This window comes from Triticum aestivum, chromosome 5A (genome assembly GCF_018294505.1).
Source record: "Triticum aestivum cultivar Chinese Spring chromosome 5A, IWGSC CS RefSeq v2.1, whole genome shotgun sequence".
Classification (NCBI taxonomy): Eukaryota; Viridiplantae; Streptophyta; class Magnoliopsida; order Poales; family Poaceae; genus Triticum; species Triticum aestivum.
In genome coordinates, this window is record NC_057806.1 from 628877669 (window position 1) to 628889814 (window position 12146).

Genomic DNA, 12146 nt, shown 5'->3' on the forward strand with positions numbered 1-12146 from the left:
AAAATAAAGATGACCCTCGAGAGAGCGACTCCCAAGGGAAAAGTAGGTGGTGGTGAGGCAAATGGTAAAACCAAGGTTGGGCATTGCTGGAGGAGTTTTATTCAAGGCGAACTGTCAAGGGGTTCCCATTATAACGCAACCGCGTGAGGAACGCAAAATCCGGGAACATAACACCGATATGACGGAAACTAGGGCGGCAAGAATGGAACAAAACACCAGGCATAAGGCCGAGCCTTCCACCCTTTACCAAGTATATAGATGAATTAATTAAATAAGAGATATTATGATATCCCAACAAAATATCCATGTTCCAACAAGGAACAAACTCCAATCTTCACCTGCAACTAACAACGCTATAAGAGGGGCTGAGCAAAGCGGTAACATAGCCAAACAATGGTTTGCTAGGACAAGGTGGGTTAGAGGCTTGGCTCAACAATATGGGAGGCATGATAAGCAAGTGGTAGGTATCGTAGCATAGGCATAGAAAAGGAGTGAGAAACTAGCAAGCAAAGATAGAAGTGATTTCGAGGGTTAGGTCATCTTGCCTGAGATCCCGCAAGGAAGAAGAACGAGTCCATGAAGAAGACAAACAGACGTAGATGAATGGATCCTCACAACTCCGGAACGAAACCGAAGCTAACGCGAGAAGTAACCCGGAAAGAAACAAACAACAAAGTAAACAACCATCACATAACCATGGCATGATGCACAATCGAGTATGATGCATGTCCGGTTTAATGAAGCATGGCATGGCAAAGTGCACAAACAACCCTACAAATTAAGTGGAGCTCAATATGCAACTCCGTTGCATATTGACGAAACACCACGTGACTTATTTAGTTCGATCTTGTTTATGTATCCAACAATATTAAATGTTGTTAAACATGGCAAGAGGATGAAGCAAAAGAAAACTACCTATCTAGGCAAGTTTAAATGAGGCTGGAACAACAAACAACAAGTCCGGAAGAATCCTCATATGCATATATTAGGTTTGGTACGGATCTGCCCTAAACACAATTTTAGAGTTGTTTAACATGCAAGGTAAGGTCACCACGTTAAACTAGGCATTTTTCCACCCCATTTACATATAAAATTTATTAAAATCCGAGTTACGGTTATTTAGTTATGAAATAAATCATTTTAGCAAGTTAATTAAGCAAGTTTAAACAAACAATATCTTAAGCATTTTAAACATAGATGAAAGTTGGATATTATTAAACTAGATGAAATTATAAGCAAGTTTCATATATAAATTGTTTTAATACGATGCACGGTTGGTGAGTTATTAAATGCATGAAGTGCAAGGGCTTTTCTATAAATCTGCGTTCTCTGGAAAATTAACTAAAACGTTATGCGGAAAAAACACACCTCTCGGGACGAAACTGCAGTTGGCCCAACAGTAGAAATAAAACAAAGGAGGGGCTCTGTGGGTGGCCTCACCCATGGGCTTCGGCCCGGTCAAAGGAGCAGGCTGCAGAGGGGTGCTGGCGCGCTGGGCCTTACGCAAGGAGGCCCAGGCGCGGGCGACGTGGAGGTCCATCGGGAGCCGATGCAGGCCGAGGCGAGGCCGGCCCAGGCGAAAGGAGGCAGGGTGCTGCTGTAGCTGGGCTTCGCGCCAAGGAGGGAGCTGGGCCTCGTAGGCAGATCGAGCGGAGGCAGGACCAAAAATTCAGAAAAAATCAAAAAATTGGGAAACCTTCGCATTGTGTCATTATATGTGGCCAAGTTCCTAGGAAAAATAATAAACTTGTAATACGGTAATTATGTTAAAAAAGTGTTCTCAGAAACGAGCTATCATGTGTGGAGATCAATGGCTTTCAAGCCAAATGATCAATCTTATGGCCACATCCATGGCATAGTTTGTTCAAATGATCTCATATTGTGCACAAGGGTGCATATTGGAATGGCAAACAATGTTGCCCAAGGAACTTTTCATTTTCGTGGTATGAAAAAACCATTTTCCATTTTTCGAGTGCCCGAAAGGAGGTTTTTTTGTGAAGGAACTACCAAATAATTGTTGCAAAATTGGACCAAATCATTTTTATAAAATACTAGGCCATATTTAATGCACAATTGACAAAATGGTTGGGTGTAAAAAGTTTTGATCCACCTCTCGTGAAAAAGACAAATTTCCGCCGATTCAGTTGGAAGCGGGTCAAATTTGAACTGTAGCTACCTTGTAGTTTGCTCTTTATTTTTTTCAAAAATCATTTCTAGGTACATAAGTATCTATTTAATCATAGAAACACCAAAAAAAATCCAAGATTCAACCACTAGCTAGGAACGGTCATTCCCGCCGTTTTGACCGCATTTTGAAACGGGCATAAAAAATTCAAAAAACATCAAAAAATCGGGAAACCTTCGCATTGTGTCATTATATGTGGCCAAGTTCCTAGCAAAAATAATAAACTTGTAATACGGCAATTATGTTAAAAAAGTGTTCTCAGAAACGAGCTATCACGTGTGGAGATCAATGGCTTTCAAGCCAAATGATCAATCTTATGGCCACATCCATGGCATAGTTTGTTCAAATGATCTCATATTGTGCACAAGGGTGCATATTGGAATGTCAAACAATGTTGCCGAAGGAAGTTTTCATTTTCGTTGGACGAAAAAACCATTTTCCATTTTTCGAGTGCCCGAAAGGAGGTTTTTTGTGAAGGAACTACCAAATAATTGTTGCAAAATTGGACCAAATCATTTTTCTAAAATACTAGGCCATATTTAATGCACAATTGACAAAATGGTTGGATGTCAAAAGTTTTGATCCACCTCTCGTGAAAAAGACAAATTTCCGCAGATTCAGTTGGAAGCGGGTCAAATTTGAACTGTAGCTACCTTGTAGTTTGCTCTTTATTTTTTTCAAAAATCATTTCTAGGTACATAAGTATCTATTTAATCATATAAACACCAAAAAAATTCCAAGATTCAACCACTAGCTAGGAACGGTCATTCCCGCCGTTTTGACCGCATTTTGAAACGAGCATAAAAAATTCAAAAAAAAATCAAAAAATTGGGAAACCTTCGCATTGTGTCATTATATGTGGCCAAGTTCCTAGGAAAAATAATAAACTTGTAATACGGCAATTATTTTAAAAAAGTGTTCTTAGAAACGAGCTATCACGTGTGGAGATCAATGGCTTTCAAGCCAAATGATCAATCTTATGGCCACATCCATGGCATAGTTTGTTCAAATGATCTCATATTGTGCACAAGGGTGCATATTGGAATGGCAAACAATGTTGCCCAATGAAGTTTTCATTTTCGTTGGACGAAAAAACCATTTTCCATTTTTCGAGTGCCCGAAAGGAGGTTTTTTTGTGAAGGAACTACCAAATAATTGTTGCAAAATTGGACCAAATCATTTTTCTAAAATACTAGGCCATATTTAATGCACAATTGACAAAATGGTTGGGTGTCAAAAGTTTTGATCCACCTCTCGTGAAAAAGACAAATTTCCGCCGATTTAGTTGGAAGCGGGTCAAATTTGAACTGTAGCTACCTTGTAGTGCTCTTTATTTTTTTCAAAAATCATTTCTAGGTACATAAGTATCTATTTAGTCAGAGAAACACCAAAAAAATTCCAAGATTCAACCACTAGCTAGGAACGGTCATTCCCGCCGTTTTGACCGCATTGTGAAACGGGCATAAAAAATTCAAAAAAAATCAAAAAATTGGGAAACCTTCGCATTGTGTCATTATATGTGGCCAAGTTCCTAGGAAAAATAATAAACTTGTAATACGACAATTATTTTAAAAAAGTGTTCTCAGACACGAGCTATCACGTGTGGAGATCAATGGCTTTCAAGCCAAATGATCAATCTTATGGCCACATCCATGGCATAGTTTGTTCAAATGATCTCATATTGTGCACAAGGGTGCATATTGGAATGGGAAACAATGTTGCCCAAGGAAGTTTTCATTTTTGTTCGACGAAAAAACCGTTTTCCATTTTTCGAGTGCCGGAAAGGAGGTTTTTTTGTGAAGGAACTACCAAATAATTGTTGCAAAATTGGACCAAATCATTTTTATAAAATACTAGGCCATATTTAATGCACAATTGACAAAATGGTTGGGTGTAAAAAGTTTTGATCCACCTCTCGTGAAAAAGACAAATTTCCGCCGATTCAGTTGGAAGCGGGTCAAATTTGAACTGTAGCTACCTTGTAGTTTGCTCTTTATTTTTTTCAAAAATCATTTCTAGGTGCATAAGTATCTATTTAATCATAGAAATACCAAAAAAATTCCAAGATTCAACCACTAGCTAGGAATGGTCATTCCCGCCGTTTTGACCGCATTTTGAAACAGGCATAAAAAATTCAAAAAAAATCAAAAATTGGGAAACCTTCGCATTGTGTCATTATATGTGGCCAAGTTCCTAGGAAAAATAATAAACTTGTAATACGGCAATTATTTTAAAAAAGTGTTCTCAGAAATGAGCTATCATGTGTGGAGATCAATGGCTTTCAAGCCAAATGATCAATCTTACGGCCACATCCATGGCATAGTTTGTTCAAATGATCTCATATTGTGCACAAGGGTGCATATTGGAATGGCAAACAATGTTTCCCAAGGAAGATTTCATTTTCGTTGGACGAAAAAACCATTTTCCATTTTTCGAGTGCCCGAAAGGAGGTGTTTTGTGAAGGAACTACCAAATAATTGTTGCAAAATTGGACCAAATCATTTTTCTAAAATTCTAGGCCATATTTAATGCACAATTGACAAAATGGTTGGGTGTCAAAAGTTTTGATCCACCTCTCGTGAAAAAGACAAATTTCCGCCGATTCAGCTGGAAGCGGGTCAAATTTGAACTGTAGCTACCTTGTAGTTTGCTCTTCATTTTTTTCAAAAATCATTTCTAGGTACATAAGTATCTATTTAATCATAGAAACACCAAAAAATTCCAAGATTCAACCACTAGCTAGGAACGGTCATTCCCGCCGTTTTGACCGCATTTTGAAACGGGCATAAAAAATTCAAAAAAATCAAAAAATTGGGAAACCTTCGCATTGTGTCATTATATGTGGCCAAGTTCCTAGGAAAAATAATAAACTTGTAATACGGCAATTATTTTAAAAAAGTGTTCTCAGAAACGAGCTATCACGTGTGGAGATCAATGGCTTTCAAGCCAAATGATCAATCTTATGGCCACATCCATGGCATAGTTTGTTCAAATGATCTCATATTGTGCACAAGGGTGCATATTGGAATGGCAAACAATGTTGCCCAAGGAAGTTTTCATTTTCGTTGGACGAAAAAACCATTTTCCATTTTTCGAGTGCCCGAAAGGAGGTTTTCTGTGAAGGAACTACCAAATAATTGTTGCAAAATGGACCAAATCATTTTTATAAAATACTAGGCCATATTTAATGCACAATTGACAAAATAGTTGGGTTTCAAAAGTTTTGATCCACCTCTCGTGAAAAAGACAAATTTCCGTTGATTTAGATGGAAGCGGGTCAAATTTGAACTGTAGCTACCTTGTAGTTTGCCCTTTATTTTTTTCAAAAATCATTTCTAGGTACATAAGTATCTATTTAATCATAGAAACACCAAAAAATTCCAAGATTCAACCACTAGCTAGGAACGGTCATTCCCGCCGTTTTGACCGCGTTTTGAAACGGGCATAAAAAATTCAAAAAAATCAAAAAATTGGGAAACCTTCGCATTGTGTCATTATATGTGGCCAAGTTCCTAGGAAAAATAGTAAACTTGTAATACGACAATTATTTTAAAAAAGTGTTCTCAGAAACGAGCTATCACGTGTCGAGATCAATGGCTTTCAAGCCAAATGATCAATCTTATGGCCACATCCATGGCATAGTTTGTTCAAATGATCTCATATTGTGCACAAGGGTGCATATTGGAATGGCAAACAATGTTGCCCAAGGAAGTTTTCATTTTCGTTGGACGAAAAAACCATTTTCCATTTTTCGAGTGCCCGAAAGGAGGTTTTTTTGTGAAGGAACTACCAAATAATTGTTGCAAAATTGGACCAAATTATTTTTATAAAATACTAGGCCATATTTAATGCACAATTGAAAAAATGGTTGGGTGTCAAAAGTTTTGATCCACCTCTCATGAAAAAGACAAATTTCCGCCGATTCAGTTGGAAGCCGGTCAAATTTGAACTGTAGCTACCTTGTAGTTTGCTATTTATTTTTTTCAAAAATCATTTCTAGGTACATAAGTATCTATTTAATCATAGAAACACCAAAAAATTCCAAGATTCAACCACTAGCTACGAACGGTCATTCCCGCCGTTTTGACCGCATTTTGAAACGGGCATAAAAATTCAAAAAAAATTAAAAAATTGGGAAACCTTCGCATTGTGTCATTATATGTGGCCACGTTCCTAGGAAAAATAATAAACTTGTAATACGGCAATTATTTTAAAAAAGTGTTCTCAGAAACGAGCTATCACGTGTGGAGATCAATGGCTTTCAAGCCAAATGATCAATCTTATGGCCACATCCATGGCATAGTTTGTTCAAATGATCTCATATTGTGCACAAGGGTGCATATTGGAATGGCAAACAATGTTGCCCAAGGAAGTTTTCTTTTTCGTTGGACGAAAAAACCATTTTCCATTTTTCGAGTGCCCGAAAGGAGGTTTTTTGTGACGGAACTACCAAATAATTGTTGCAAAATGGACCAAATCATTTTTCTAAAATACTAGGCCATATTTAATGCACAATTGACAAAATGGTTGGGTGTCAAAAGTTTTGATCCACCTCTCGTGAAAAAGACAAATTTCCGCCGATTCAGCTGGAAGCGGGTCAAATTTGAACTGTAGCTACCTTCTAGTTTGCCCTTTATTTTTTTCAAAAATCATTTCTAGGTACATAAGTATCTATTTAATCATAGAAACACCAAAAAATTCCAAGATTCAACCACTAGCTAGGAACGGTCATTCCCGCCGTTTTGACCGCGTTTTGAAACGGGCATAAAAAATTCAAAAAAATCAAAAAATTGGGAAACCTTCGCATTGTGTCATTATATGTGGCCAAGTTCCTAGGAAAAATAGTAAACTTGTAATACGACAATTATTTTAAAAAAGTGTTCTCAGAAACGAGCTATCACGTGTCGAGATCAATGGCTTTCAAGCCAAATGATCAATCTTATGGCCACATCCATGGCATAGTTTGTTCAAATGATCTCATATTGTGCACAAGGGTGCATATTGGAATGGCAAACAATGTTGCCCAAGGAAGTTTTCATTTTCGTTGGACGAAAAAACCATTTTCCATTTTTCGAGTGCCCGAAAGGAGGTTTTTTTGTGAAGGAACTACCAAATAATTGTTGCAAAATTGGACCAAATTATTTTTATAAAATACTAGGCCATATTTAATGCACAATTGAAAAAATGGTTGGGTGTCAAAAGTTTTGATCCACCTCTCATGAAAAAGACAAATTTCCGCCGATTCAGTTGGAAGCCGGTCAAATTTGAACTGTAGCTACCTTGTAGTTTGCTATTTATTTTTTTCAAAAATCATTTCTAGGTACATAAGTATCTATTTAATCATAGAAACACCAAAAAATTCCAAGATTCAACCACTAGCTACGAACGGTCATTCCCGCCGTTTTTACCGCATTTTGAAACGGGCATAAAAAATTCAAAAAAAATTAAAAAATTGGGAAACCTTCGCATTGTGTCATTATATGTGGCCACGTTCCTAGGAAAAATAATAAACTTGTAATACGGCAATTATTTTAAAAAAGTGTTCTCAGAAACGAGCTATCACGTGTGGAGATCAATGGCTTTCAAGCCAAATGATCAATCTTATGGCCACATCCATGGCATAGTTTGTTCAAATGATCTCATATTGTGCACAAGGGTGCATATTGGAATGGCAAACAATGTTGCCCAAGGAAGTTTTCTTTTTCGTTGGACGAAAAAACCATTTTCCATTTTTCGAGTGCCCGAAAGGAGGTTTTTTGTGACGGAACTACCAAATAATTGTTGCAAAATGGACCAAATCATTTTTCTAAAATACTAGGCCATATTTAATGCACAATTGACAAAATGGTTGGGTGTCAAAAGTTTTGATCCACCTCTCGTGAAAAAGACAAATTTCCGCCGATTCAGTTGGAAGCGGGTCAAATTTGAACTGTAGCTACCTTCTAGTTTGCCCTTTATTTTTTTCAAAAATCATTTCTAGGTACATAAGTATCTATTTAATCATAGAAACACCAAAAAATTCCAAGATTCAACCACTAGCTAGGAACGGTCATTCCCGCCGTTTTGACCGCGTTTTGAAACGGGCATAAAAACTCAAAAAAAATTAAAAAATTGGGAAACCTTCGCATTGTGTCATTATATGTGGCCAAGTTCCTAGGAAAAATAGTAAACTTGTAATACGGCAATTATTTTTAAAAAGTGTTCTCAGAAACGAGCTATCACGTGTGGAGATCAATGGCTTTCAAGCCAAATGATCAATCTTATGGCCACATCCATGGCATAGTTTGTTCAAATAATCTCATATTGTGCACAAGGGTGCATATTGGAATGGCAAACAATGTTGCCCAAGGAAGTTTTCATTTTCGTTGGACGAAAAAACCATTTTCCATTTTTCGAGTGCCCGAAAGGAGGTTTTTTTGTGAAGGAACTACCAAATAATTGTTGCAAAATTGGACCAAATCATTTTTATAAAATAATAGGCCATATTTAATGCACAATTGACAAAATGGTTGGGTGTCAAAAGTTTTGATCCACCTCTCGTGAAAAAGACAAATTTCCGCCGATTTAGTTGGAAGCGGGTCAAATTTGAACTGTAGCTACCTTGTAGTTTGCTATTTATTTTTTTCAAAAATCATTTCTAGGTACATAAGTATCTATTTAATCATAGAAAAACCAAAAAATTCCAAGATTCAACCACTAGCTAGGAACGGTCATTCCCGCCGTTTTGACCGCATTTTGAAACAGGCATAACAAATTCAAAAAAAATCAAAAAATTGGGAAACCTTCGCATTGTGTCATTATATGTGGCCAAGTTCCTAGGAAAAATAATAAACTTGTAATACGGCAATTATTTTAAAAAAGTGTTCTCAGAAATGCGCTATCACGTGTGGAGATCAATGGCTTTCAAGCCAAATGATCAATCTTATGGCCACATCCATGGCATAGTTTGTTCAAATGATCTCATATTGTGCACAAGGGTGCATATTGGAATGGCAAACAATGTTGCCCAAGGAAGTTTTCATTTTCGTTGGACGAAAAAACCATTTTCCATTTTTCGAGTGCCCGAAAGGAGGTTTTTTGTGAAGGAACTACCAAATAATTGTTGCAAAATGGACCAAATCATTTTTCTAAAATACTAGGCCATATTTAATGCACAATTGACAAAATGGTTGGGTGTCAAAAGTTTTGATCCACCTCTCGTGAAAAAGACAAATTTCCGCCGATTCAGCTGGAAGCGGGTCAAATTTGAACTGTAGCTACCTTGTAGTTTGCCCTTTATTTTTTTCAAAAATCATTTCTAGGTACATAAGTATCTATTTAATCATAGAAACACCAAAAAAATCCAAGATTCAACCACTAGCTAGGAACGGTCATTCCCGCCGTTTTGACCGCATTTTGAAACAGGCATAAAAAATTCAAAAAAAATCAAAAAATTGGGAAACCTTCGCATTGTGTCATTATATGTGGCCACGTTCCTAGGAAAAATAATAAACTTGTAATACGGCAATTATTTTAAAAAAGTGTTCTCAGAAACGAGCTATCACGTGTGGAGATCAATGGCTTTCAAGCCAAATGATCAATCTTATGGCCACATCCATGGCATAGTTTGTTCAACTGATCTCATATTGTGCACAAGGGTGCATATTGGAATGGCAAACAATGTTGCCCAAGGAAGTTTTCATTTTCGTTGGACGAAAAAACCATTTTCCATTTTTCGAGTGCCCGAAAGGAGGTTTTTTTGTGAAGGAACTACCAAATAATTGTTGCAAAATTGGACCAAATCATTTTTCTAAAATACTAGGCCATATTTAATGCAAAATTGACAAAATGGTTTGGTTTCAAAAGTTTTGATCCAGCTCTCGTGAAAAAGACAAATTTCCGGCGATTCAGTTGGAAGCGGGTCAAATTTGAACTGTAGCTACCTTGTAGTTTGCCCTTTATTTTTTTCAAAAATCATTTCTAGGTACATAAGTATATATTTAATCATAGAAACACCAAAAAATTCCAAGATTCAACCACTAGCTAGGAACGGTCATTCCCGCCGTTTTGACCGCGTTTTGAAACGGGCATAAAAAATTCAAAAAAAATTAAAAAATTGGGAAACCTTCGCATTGTGTCATTATATGTGGCCAAGTTCCTAGGAAAAATAGTAAACTTGTAATACGGCAATTATTTTAAAAAAGTGTTCTCAGAAACGAGCTATCACGTGTGCAGATCAATGGCTTTCAAGCCAAATGATCAATCTTATGGCCACATCCATGGCATAGTTTGTTCAAATGATCTCATATTGTGCACAAGGGTGCATATTGGAATGGCAAATAATGTTGCCCAAGGAAGTTTTCATTTTCGTTGGACGAAAAAACCATTTTCCATTTTTCGAGTGCGCGAAAGGAGGTTTTTTTGTGAAGGAACTACCAAATAATTGTTGCAAAATTGGACCAAATCATTTTTCTAAAATACTAGGCCATATTTAATGCACAATTGACAAAATGGTTGGGTGTCAAAAGTTTTGATCCACCTCTCGTGAAAAAGACAAATTTCCGCCGATTCAGCTGGAAGCGGGTCAAATTTGAACCGTAGCTACCTTGTAGTTTGCTCTTCATTTTTTTCAAAAATCATTTCTAGGTACATAAGTATCTATTTAATCATAGAAACACCAAAAAATTCCAAGATTCAACCACTAGCTAGGAACGGTCATTCCCGCCGTTTTGACCGCATTTTGAAACAGGCATAAAAAATTCAAAAAAAATCAAAAAATTGGGAAACCTTCGCATTGTGTCATTATATGTGGCCACGTTCCTAGGAAAAATAATAAACTTGTAATACGGCAATTATTTTAAAAAAGTGTTCTCAGAAACGAGCTATCACGTGTGGAGATCAATGGCTTTCAAGCCAAATGATCAATCTTATGGCCACATCCATGGCATAGTTTGTTCAACTGATCTCATATTGTGCACAAGGGTGCATATTGGAATGGCAAACAATGTTGCCCAAGGAAGTTTTCATTTTCGTTGGACGAAAAAACCATTTTCCATTTTTCGAGTGCCCGAAAGGAGGTTTTTTGTGAAGGAACTACCAAATAATTGTTGCAAAATGGACCAAATCATTTTTCTAAAATACTAGGCCATATTTAATGCACAATTGACAAAATGGTTGGGTGTCAAAAGTTTTGATCCACCTCTCGTGAAAAAGACAAATTTCCGCCGATTCAGGTGGAAGCGGGTCAAATTTGAACAGTAGCTACCTTGTAGTTTGCCCTTTATTTTTTTCAAAAATCATTTCTAGGTACATAAGTATCTATTTAATCATAGAAACACCAAAAAATTCCAAGATTCAACCACTAGCTAGGAACGGTCATTCCCGCCGTTTTGACCGCGTTTTGAAACGGGCATAAAAAATTCAAAAAAAATTAAAAAATTGGGAAACCTTCGCATTGTGTCATTATATGTGGCCAAGTTCCTAGGAAAAATAGTAAACTTGTAATATGGCAATTATTTTAAAAAAGTGTTCTCAGAAACGAGCTATCACGTGTGGAGATCAATGGCTTTCAAGCCAAATGATCAATCTTATGGCCACATCCATGGCATAGTTTGTTCAAATGATCTCATATTGTGCACAAGGGTGCATATTGGAATGGCAAACAATGTTGCCCAAGGAAGTTTTCATTTTCGTTGGACGAAAAAACCATTTTCCATTTTTCGAGTGCCCGAAAGGAGGTTTTTTTGTGAAGGAACTACCAAATAATTGTTGCAAAATTGGACCAAATCATTTTTATAAAATACTAGGCCATATTTAATGCACAATTCACAAAATGGTTGGGTGTCAAAAGTTTTGATCCACCTCTCGTGAAAAAGACAAATTTCCGCCGATTCAGTTGGAAGCGGGTCAAATTTGAACTGTAGCTACCTTGTAGTTTGCCCTTTATTTTTTTCAAAAATCATTTCTAGGTACATAAGTATCT